General features: G+C 47.8%; 1 pseudogene across 1 annotated transcript in view; it reads right to left on the reverse strand.

The window, feature by feature from the left end:
- Positions 1-8,415, reverse strand: part of LOC103591110 — a 15,684-nt pseudogene extending 7,269 nt beyond the window's left edge. Inside the window, exon 1 of the transcript XR_550538.1 lies at positions 8,317-8,415. The product of XR_550538.1 is annotated as a fibrinogen gamma chain pseudogene (transcript). The remainder of the gene's footprint in view (positions 1-8,316) is intronic.
- Positions 8,416-10,363: the final 1,948 nt, after the last annotated feature.

Below are 10,363 nucleotides of genomic sequence, written 5' to 3' on the forward strand. Positions count from 1 at the left end.
ACATTATGTACTGTCACTCAGTTGAGACAGTATGGTGAGTGTGAGGAACTGTAAATAGGACATAAAGCATGGTTTTGGGAACTTTGGAAGAGTGGTGAGAGCCAACGAGAGACTGAAGCACAAACGGCTTTAACAGCCACGCTCAAGCTTCTACACTTTACCCGGTATGTAGATCCAACCTGGCTATGCAGTATCCTCTAGAAAAATTTCTTCCATCCAACATCCACTGAGTCAGAATCTTTTTTTTTTTTTGTCCTTTTTTGAGACCGGCCGCACCGTGCTCAGCCAGTGAGCGCACCGGCCATCCCCATATAGGATCCAAACCCGCGGTGGGAGCACTGCTGCGCTCCCAGTGCCACACTCTCCCAAGTGTGCCACGGGCTCGGCCCTTTTTTTTTTTTAAAGATGACCGGTAAGGGGATCTTAACCCTTCACCTGGTGTTGTCAGCACCACGCTCACCCAGTGAGCCAACTGGCCATCCCTATATGGGATCTGAACCCATGGCCTTGGTGTTATCAGCACTGCACTCTCCTGAGTGAGCCACAGGCCAGCCCTTAAGTGATTCATTTTCAAAAATGACTTATCCTGGGGCCGAGCCCGTGGTGCACTCGGGAGAGTGTGGCGCTGGGAGCACAGCAGCGCTCCCGCCGCGGTTCGGATCCTATATAGGGATGGCTGGTGCACTCACTGGCTGAGCGCGGGGTGCGGGGTGGCCGGTCTCAAAAAGGACAAAAACAAACAAACAAACAAACAAACAAAACAAAAATGACTTATCCGAGGGTGTTTTAACTGATTCAAGCCCAGCCCAAAAGTTGTCTGACTGGTCCAGCCCATTCCTGGAAGGTCTCTGAACAGATAGAGCTCTCCTTGAGATGGTAATTAGTTACTAGCCCCCATTGTTTTCTTCATTCCCTGGTGTTTCTCCTTTCACAGGGCCTAAGCAGGCCTTTTTCACAGGCTCATCTTGAGCCCCTAAGAGAAAGGAATTCCTTGCAAGGGGCTAATAAATTTTAGGTGTCCAGGAAGATTGTGCATCCTGTAGTACTCAGCCAATGAGGAAGTGGGGGAGGGACTTGTGTACTAGGGAATAAATTGCTTGCTACAGCCCTTTTCTGTGTGCCTGTCCCATTCACAGACACTTGGACTTGCAAGGCCGTAACTAAAGTCTCACTTCGCTGTACCTTGTGTCTTCATGTCTATTCTTTGGCATTGGATGGCTGAGGGCATTTCTCACAATGGGGAAACCACTTGGCAGGGAGTGACATGGTCACCATTGGTCAGGTTTGAGCCAGAAAGCTCACTCTGGCCCTGCTCTTGTGGAGAAAGTTGCAGGTGGCTGAGACTGGGCAAGGAGCCATTTGGGGGTTGTTGAAAAAAGCCCAGTAAGATTCAGAAGTGAAGGGGCTGGCCCGGTGGCGCACTGGAGAGTGCGCCACTCGGGAGCGCGGCGGCACTCCCGCCGAGGGTTCGGATCCCATGTGGAGACCAGTTCCTGCTCACTGGCTGAGCGTGGTGCGGGCAGAACACCGAGGGTTGCGATCCCGTTACCGGTCAGTAAAAAAGACAAAAAGGAAAAAAAAAAAAAAGATTTTGGGCCGGCCCGGTGGCGCACTGCTACAGTGCGCCGCTTGGGAAGTGCGGCGGCGCTCCCGCCGAGGGTTCGGATCCCACATACAGACCGGCCACTCACTGGCTGAGCAAGGTGCGGGCGCGACACCGAGGGTTGCCATCCTGTTGCTGGTCCCGGTCCGGTGCGGGCGCGACACTGAGGGTTGCGATCCGTTGCTGGTCACGAAAAAAGACAAAAAGGAAAAAATAAAATAAAATAAAAAAAAAAAGATTCAGAAGTGAAGGGAGGCATGGGCCGAGCCCGTGGCACACTCGGGAGAGTGCAGCGCTGGGAGTGCAGTGGTGCTTCCGCCACGGGTTTGGATCCTATATAGGGGATGGCCGGTGTGCTCACTGGCTGAGCACAGTGCGGCCGGTCTCAAAAAGGACAAAAAAAAAAAAAAAAAGAAATGAAGGGAGGCAGAAACTATGGAGTTGCAGAGGAGGGGGTGGCTTGGAGAGATATTTCAAGAGAAGAAACTCCAGCATTTTGTGACCCCCTAGGTGGACTTGGATGTGAGGGGAGAAGGGAACTATGTGGTGATTCCTGAGTTTCTTTTTTTTTTTTTTTTGGCATCTGGCCTGTTTGGGGATCTGAACCCTTGACCTTGGTGTTGTCAGCACCACATTCTCCCAAGTGAGCTAACTGGCTGGCCTCCCGAGTTTCTAGCTTAGGTGATTGGGGGTGCAGGCTGAGGCCATCAAGCTGAGTAGGGGAGGCAGGAAGAGAAGCGGCTGTGAGTGGAAAGGTGACCAGCTCCATGTGGACGTGCTGGGTTTAGGTGCCCTTGGACTTGCAGGTGGAGGCTTCCAGCACAGTAGTCTATAGTTCAGCAGAGGGCAAGATCTGGGAGCCCTTGAGGTAAAAGTGGGGGGACATGCCATGAATATGGGTGATGCCCTGGTGAGTGTGTGGGGTGAGCAGGGCAGAAGGGTGAGATTGGAGCCCTGAGGACTGGCAAAATCTACAGGATAGACAGTGGAAGAGGAGAGATCTGCAAAGGAAGACCCGGACAGAGCCCTGGGGGTGGGGATGGGAAGGCATGAAGAAGAGGCCAGGTCAGTGTCAGATAGAGCAAAACTGTCCTGGGCGGCCTCTGGATTTGGTGACCGGGGGATCATTGGTCGTCTTCTGGTGGTCTTCTCCAGAGCACTTCCAGGGGAGGGTGGAGAAATGGATTTTTCTAATTTTAAGGGTTAGAGGGATTTGTCCATGTTTCTAGATAGTACCAGTCTGAGTACCTGGTGTTCTTAAACAGCAAAAGAGTTTATTGGAAGGCCATCAGGAACTGCCAGGAGGAAGTAGGACCAGACTTGGAAAATGGGCAGGAAGCAAGTGCCAAAAAGCAGGAAGTACAATTGTCTTTGAACTGAAAATGCCTGGGATGCTGCCACAGGGAGATGTATGCCAAGATGTGTGTGGTTGGGCACAAAGGCACTGGCCGCCCCGGGTGGGGTGTGGGTGGTGCTGAAATGCAGAACATGTTTCACTTGCAGAGACCCTGGTGTGTACTGAGTCCAAGGCCCAAGGGGATTACCTTGTTCTTCTAAGCAAGAGCTCTGTCCTGTGACACGGTACTGTCCCAGCACCGAAGGGGTGCCCTTTCTAATTCATACATGGTGATGATGAGGCTAATGTGGCCCTAGAAATACAAGAATCAAAGATGATTTTAAGGTCTTTGGCTTGAGCAGCTAGAAGATTGGATTTGCCATTTGAGGTGGGGTAGACTGCAGGAGGAGTGGGTTGAAAAGGGGAAGTAAGCAGCTTAGTGCCTTAGTGCCAAGGTGCCTTTGAAATCTCACACTTTTATTTTTTATTTTATTTTATTTTTACTGAAACATAATTGATTATGCATATTTGTGGAGTAGAGTTAAATATCAATAACTATGTACCATGTGTGATGATCAAATCAGGGTAGTTAGCATAATTATCATTACAAAACATAATCATTTCTTTGTATTGAGGACATTCGATCTCTTCTCTACTAGTCATTTGATAACATGCCATAATTTTCTCAGACTTTTAAGTGGAAATTATTGGTGCCCAATGGTGGGGCCAGGTAGTTTGACTTCCAGCCACTCCGGTCACAAACCTCGTGAGGTTCTCTCTCTCTCTCTCCTGCTCACCCCCGGAATAGGGACTCCAGTGAAGGATTTTCTCTTGCAACCTGGGAAGCGATCAAGCAAAACAAAAAATTAATCACATGAAGTTAAATAACTGGTAAGGGTAATGTTTTGTAACTTTTGCTGTTAATTCTTAAATGTTTTGTTTCCCGGATTTAAGGAAAACTTCCTTAAGCTACCTATAACTTACAGCAATTGGGTAAAATATACTTTTATGACCAAAGATGGAAACATTTGCTTTCTCCCTATTTGCTCCAAAATTTAAAAACTGTTTGTGAACATCCTTATGATTTTTATGACAATATAGTTATTTACATGAGCTCAATAAGGATCTGTTCTTCTTGTAACAGGACACAATTGGAAACACTTATTTTACCAAGGCTTTGAATGGAATGTTATGTTTTCAGATATGACCAAATTGCCCTGCGTTGCCTGCCCCAGCCACCGCCCCTCCCCGCTTTCCCCAATACCTTCTCCTGCCTTAACTGGCTCTCATAGACTGCCACCTTCCCTTTCACCTAAAACCCCCAAACATCAAAACAACCCCCCACTTCTCTTCCCTTATTCTTCCCCTTTGGGAGGTGGTGGAAACTGAGGGCATTGTTAGGGTCCATGTTCCCTTTTCCTTCAATGATATGGCTCAAAGAGAAAAGCAATTAGGATCATATACCACAAATCCTTCTCAATACATAAAAAAGAAAATTCTCACTTGACATGACATTTATGTTATCTTCTCTTCCACTTTAAACCCAGAGGAGTGGGAGCACGTCTGGACTGCAGCCCAAATCCATACAGACATCCTGCACACTCAGGACCCGACTCAGTCTGCTCTGGGTCCTGCGGTCATCCCACATACTGACCCAAACTGAAACTACCAACTAAAATCTCCAAGAGAGGTCACATGCTCACATATCTCATGGAAGGGAATAAAAAAGACTTCTTTTTTTAAAAAAAATTTTTATTGTGTCGATATACAATGTGGTTGATTATTATGGCCCATCACCGAAACCTCCCTCCCTCCACCCTCTCCTTCCTCTCCCCCAACAATGTCCTTTCTGTTTGCTTGTCGTAACAACTTCAAAAAATTGTAGTTGTTATATCTTCTCCCCCCCCCCCCAGTTTTTTTTTTTTTTGTGTGTGTGTGTGTGAATTTATTTATTTATTTTTAGCTCCCACCAATAAGTGAGAACATGTGGTATTTCTCTTTCTGTGCCTGACTTGTTTCACTTAATATAATTCTCTCAAGGTCCATCCATGTTGCTGCAAATGGCAGTATTTCATTTGTTTTTATAGCTGAGTAATATTCCATTGTTAGTATTCCAACTGTAGATATACCACATTTTACGTATCCACTCATCGATGATGGACATTTGGGCTGGTTCCAACTCTTGGCTATTGTGAAGAGTGGTGAATTTATTTATTTATTTTTAGCTCCCACCAATAAGTGAGAACATGTGGTATTTCTCTTTCTGTGCCTGACTTGTTTCACTTAATATAATTCTCTCAAGGTCCATCCATGTTGTTGCAAATGGCAGTATTTCATTCGTTTTTATAGCTGAGTAATATTCCATTGTGTAGATAGACCACATTTTACGTATCCACTCATCGATGATGGACATTTGGGCTGGTTCCAACTCTTGGCTATTGTGAAGAGTGTGAGGAACCTCCATACCATTTTCCATAGAGGCTGCACCATTTTGCAGTCCCACCAACAATGTATGAGAGTTCCTTTTTCTCCGCAAAAAAGACTTCTTTAAAAGCAGTCAATTATAACAAAATCAAGGAGGTTATTCAAGAACCTAATGAAAGCTGTGCACTTTTTATGTCTTGCCTCACCAAGGCTATAATATAATATACCAACCCTGACCCTGAAACAGAGAGGAGGAATCTAAAACTCAAAAACTAAAACATAGGGTTGGCCCGTGGCTCACTTGGGAGAGCGTGGTACTGACAACAACAAGTCAAGGGTTAAGATCCCCTTACTGGTCATCTTTAAAAAAAAAATAAAAAAAAAAATAAAACATGACCAAATCAAATGCCAGTTGCTGGCTACTGCTATCTGGGAAAATCAGAAACCACCTCAAGGCAAGGCTCAGGGTAAACCTCCCATTGCTCCCCCAGGTAACTGCTTCAAGTGCGGTAAACCAAGGCACTAGGCAAGTGTCTGCCCAAACCCAAGGCCCCACCAGGGCCCTGTCCACTGTGTGGTGAGAAGGGGCATTGGAGAGTTGACTGAAGTTAAAGGGTCTCTGGACCTGCTCCAGTCCCTCCAAAAACCCCTATTGAGCCCAGTTTGGAGCTATCTGACCTGCTGGGACAAGCTGCTGAAGACTGTGACTGATGGGGCCAGGGCTTATAATCCCTGCTGCTATGCCTGTCACCACCTCTGAATCCCTGCTAACAGTAAGGGTAGCAGGTAAGCTTATTTCTTTCTTACTAGATATGGGGACCACACACATTCGGTGCTTCCAGAATATTCAGGCCAATTTTTTGATTCCTCCATTTCTATTGTATGGGTGGGAAAAAATTTCATTCAAACCAAAGGTTACCTCGCCTCTACCTTGTATCCTTTTTTTAAATTTTATTTTATTAATATTATTTTTTACATTCTATGATGTTGTCGCAGAGCAGTTGGGAGGAGGAGGGAGGGAGAAAGGGGAAAGAAATGTGACGGAAGAAGGAGGAAGGAGGAGGGGTGGGATTGAGGCCTGTGGCACCCCCCACATTCCCACAGGGGAGGCTTCCAGCAGTGGCTTGGTCATTGCTGGGCTGGATACAGATGTCAGGGGGGGTGTGGCAAAAGCCCTTGGCTCCCACCATCCCAGCTTGGGAACCCAGGTCCCTTCTTGCTGTGGCTTGTTAGTTGTCGCTGGGCTGGTTGGGTGTGTCAGGGGGCATGGCTGAGGCCCCCAGCCCCCCATCATTCCAGCTTGGGAGAGCCTGGGGCACTTTCTGTGGCAGCTGGGTGGTCGTCACTGGGCAGGCTGTGGGTGTCAGGAGGAAATGGTTGAGGCCCTCAGCCCACACTGCCCCAGCTTGGGAAAGCCTGGGGCACTTCCTGCGGCAGCTGGGTGGTCATTGCTGGGCTAGTTGCTCATGTTTGGGAGGGTGTGACTAAGGCCCTTGGCCCCCACCCTCAGGACTGGTTGTGGGTGTTGGGGGGCATGGCTGAGGTCCCCGGCTCTCTCCCCTTTCTGGCTTGGTAGCTCAGGGACTTCTGGTCCTTCTAGGTGTTATAGGTTTTCTTTGGTGAAATGAAACCTTTTCTAGTTAATATCAAACTTTGTCTCTAGTTGTGGGTACTTTGTTTTTTCCTTCAGTTCTGTGTTGGATTATATGCTGTTCCCACCACTTAAACTTTGTGCTGGAACTAATTTGTTGTCCTTTGCTTACTTCTAAAGTGGGGGAACTTCCCGTGGGGACAAGTACTTGAGCTCTGTGTTTGAGCTAAATTGCTGCTTTGTTGCTGATTCCCTGGGGAAGGCTTTTTGTGCAGCTCAGGGTTTAATGGTTGGCTTTATAGGTACTTCCAGGTCTAGTGAAATTTGATGTACCTGGGTTGTGTAGAAACACTGGTCTGGGACTGAGTCTTTTCATCAAACTGCATCCCATGCAATTCTGTATTCCTGACTAGTCTTCTCTTGTCCTATGCTGATTGGGGGGCAGATCAGCTGTCCTTGGTGTGCCCCAGTGTCCCCCAGTGGGCACCTCTCCCACACCACCTGTGCTCCAAACACCTCCCATGGGATGGGCCCTGCACCAGTCCCTTGTGATGACTCACTGACCTCTGAGTGGTTTCTTTTCTTCAGTTGTTGTGGCTCCTTGGTCCTATGTGGGTCCATGGGAACCCTATTAAGGGTATTGCTGGCCTGGAGGTCACCAAGGCCATCTTCTCCCCTGCCGCCTCCAAGCAACGTCATCTGAAGGGCACAGCTGCGGCTTTTTGTGAGTTCCTGCTCCGTGCACTCAGCAGCTCCAGCCTGGAAGTGGCCGGGATTCGAAATGGTTGGAGGGTTTTTTTCTTTCTCTTATTGTGGCTTCTCCCACCTTCTTGCACTTCGTAGGTCTCTCCTCCTCTTTCCCCGAGCTCTAGCAGCTCCAGCGTAGCTGTCGTTGCTTTTTTATAGTTGTAAATTGGTTGATTTGTGGGACAGAGTGACACTGGGGACTGTCTATTCTGCCATCTTGACTGGAAGCCTCCTTGTATTCTTTTTGAAGTACCTCTCATACACCAGTTTATGGCCATTCCACATTGCCCTACTCCTGTTTTGGAAAGGGACATCCTCACCAAGTTGCAGGCATTCATATACTTTACTTCGAACCCACCTGAACCTCTTCTACTCTTATGCTGCCCAGACTTGCTTCTCCCCTCTAACCCCTTATCCCCTGATACAGTTGACCCCAAGGTCTGGGATACCACTACTCCTCCTATCACTAAACACCACCCCAACCGTGGCAAAATTATCAGGTTCATTTTTCCAGGTTAAAAAAGGTACCAGACTTTAATTCAAAACTCTCGGGACATCCTGAGAAATATCATTTTCAGCTTCTCACGCCCACCTCTATCAGGCTGACAAGGATACCTGAGGAACCTGTGGAGGAGTCAGAATCCAGAACCACAGAGGCCTGACTCCTCCAGCCAGCATACGCCCGACCGTGAGCTGTCCCCGGCTGATGTCCATGTCAGCTGCGGGGGATTTCTGTGATCTAATTCTATCTCTTCTTACAAACACACCCAAAATCCAAGCCTCGAGAACACACTTCTGTCTTTTCTCTGGGACTGCTATCTACAAGGAGACTTCAGGGACTTCTCACCCACTCAAATAACCCAGTGGCTGAAAGTGGAAGACTAATCGTCCCTACCATGTTCTTTTTCAATGAGGAAAACGCCACAAACCTAAAAACTCTGCCAACTAGACGGTCTAAGGGCTCATGGCTATTACCCAGCTTGCCCCCATCCTATTTCCCTTTGTAATAATCTTCCTCCCTTCTACAGAAGGACCTGTACTTCTACAACCATTCTCCTGGTTCCTCCACAATGACTCATGAGCAGGTAACTGAAATTCTGATGATGGGAGACACCCGTTACCATCTCCTCCAGCCCCAAGGACCGTGACAAGGAAATCTCCCAGATCATTAGCCCCTCGTTTCCCCTTTTGTCAGCATAAGAAGTTACAGAAAGAAGATGGACCTTCATCTATATGCCCGGTCTGGGGGTGTCCCTAATAACAATAAGTCACATCCTTTTTCTTTTTTTTTTTTTAACCAAACACAAAAGGGAGGAATATTAGGCCTCATGGCTAGCTTAACATCAGCACAGCCAGGTTAAGCAACTTTCTCCCTTTTCCCCCTCTTCTTTCCCTTTTCTGCTCTGGGAACTGAGATTCCCTTACTGGGAAGGAGTAAACATTACTGTTATCATCAAAGGAACAGTCTTGGGGGCTGCCTCTAGCAGGCTTCGGGCTGGAATGCTTTGTACTGAGATAGTCGCTAATCAAGAGCCTATGCCCCAACCGACCAGATGTTATCGGACCACAAGGGCTGTGTGACCTTGCACTGATTTTGAAATTGCCCATCAGAACCCTCCCTAAAAGTCTTATAAACCTCCTGCTTTCCTGGGTTCAGGGGAACTGATCTGGTTCAGTCCCTCATGGAATAAGGCTTTTGGCTGAAATGGCACCTGGCTTGGGTCTCTCTCTCTTCTCTGTCTCGCTGAACCTAACAGAAATGTCAAGATGTTAGTTGGACATACTGCTCTGGTGTTCATGGAGAGACCTGTGCTGGAGATGTGAATTTGGGAGTCATGTGAACAGCTGGTATTTGAAGCCAGGGGATGAGAGGAAAAGATGAGAGGAAATGACTAGGGGAGTAAGTGCAGAGAGAGAAGAGAAGAGAAGAGAAGAGGACCAGGCTCTTCAGAGGATGGAGAAGGGGGGACGAGCCAGCGAGGGAGACTGAGTAGGAGGCAAGTGAGGTGGCAGGAGGTGCAGTCCTGGGGGCTGAGCAAGGAAGAAGCGGTCACCTCTATGAAATGCTGCTTAGGGGTCAAGCAAGAGAACAGAGGATTGGCCCTGGGATTTATTAGCATGGAGGTCTTTGGTGACCTTGACAGGAGCAGTTTTGGTTGAGGTCAAAGCCCAAGTGGAGGGGATTTAGGAGAGGAACGAGGAGAAAATTTGGAGTCAGTGACTATAAGACAGTGTTGTTATAAAGGACGGGAGAGAAATGAGACAATAGGTAGAGGACAAAGGGGGCCAGAAGGTGTTTTTTGTTTTTTTTTTTTAAAAGATGACCGGTAAGGGGATCCTAACCCTTGACTTGGTGGTGTTAGCACCACGCTCAGCCAGTGAGCAACCGCCCATCCCTATATAGGGATCTGAACCTGTGGCCTCGGTGTCACCAGCACCACACTCTCCCAAGTGAGCCACGGGCCGGCCCTGTTTTTGTTTTTTATTTTATTAATTAATTAATTAATTAATTTATTTATTTTTTCCTTTTTGTCTTTTTTCATGACCGGCAATGGATCACAACCCTCAGTGTTGCGCCCNGCCCATCCCTATATAGGGATCTGAACCTGTGGCCTCGGTGTCACCAGCACCACACTCTCCCGAGTGAGCCACGGGCCGGCCC

The sequence above is a fragment of the Galeopterus variegatus genome, unplaced genomic scaffold (genome assembly GCF_000696425.1).
Source record: "Galeopterus variegatus unplaced genomic scaffold, G_variegatus-3.0.2 Scaffold926, whole genome shotgun sequence".
Lineage (NCBI taxonomy): Eukaryota > Metazoa > Chordata > Mammalia > Dermoptera > Cynocephalidae > Galeopterus > Galeopterus variegatus.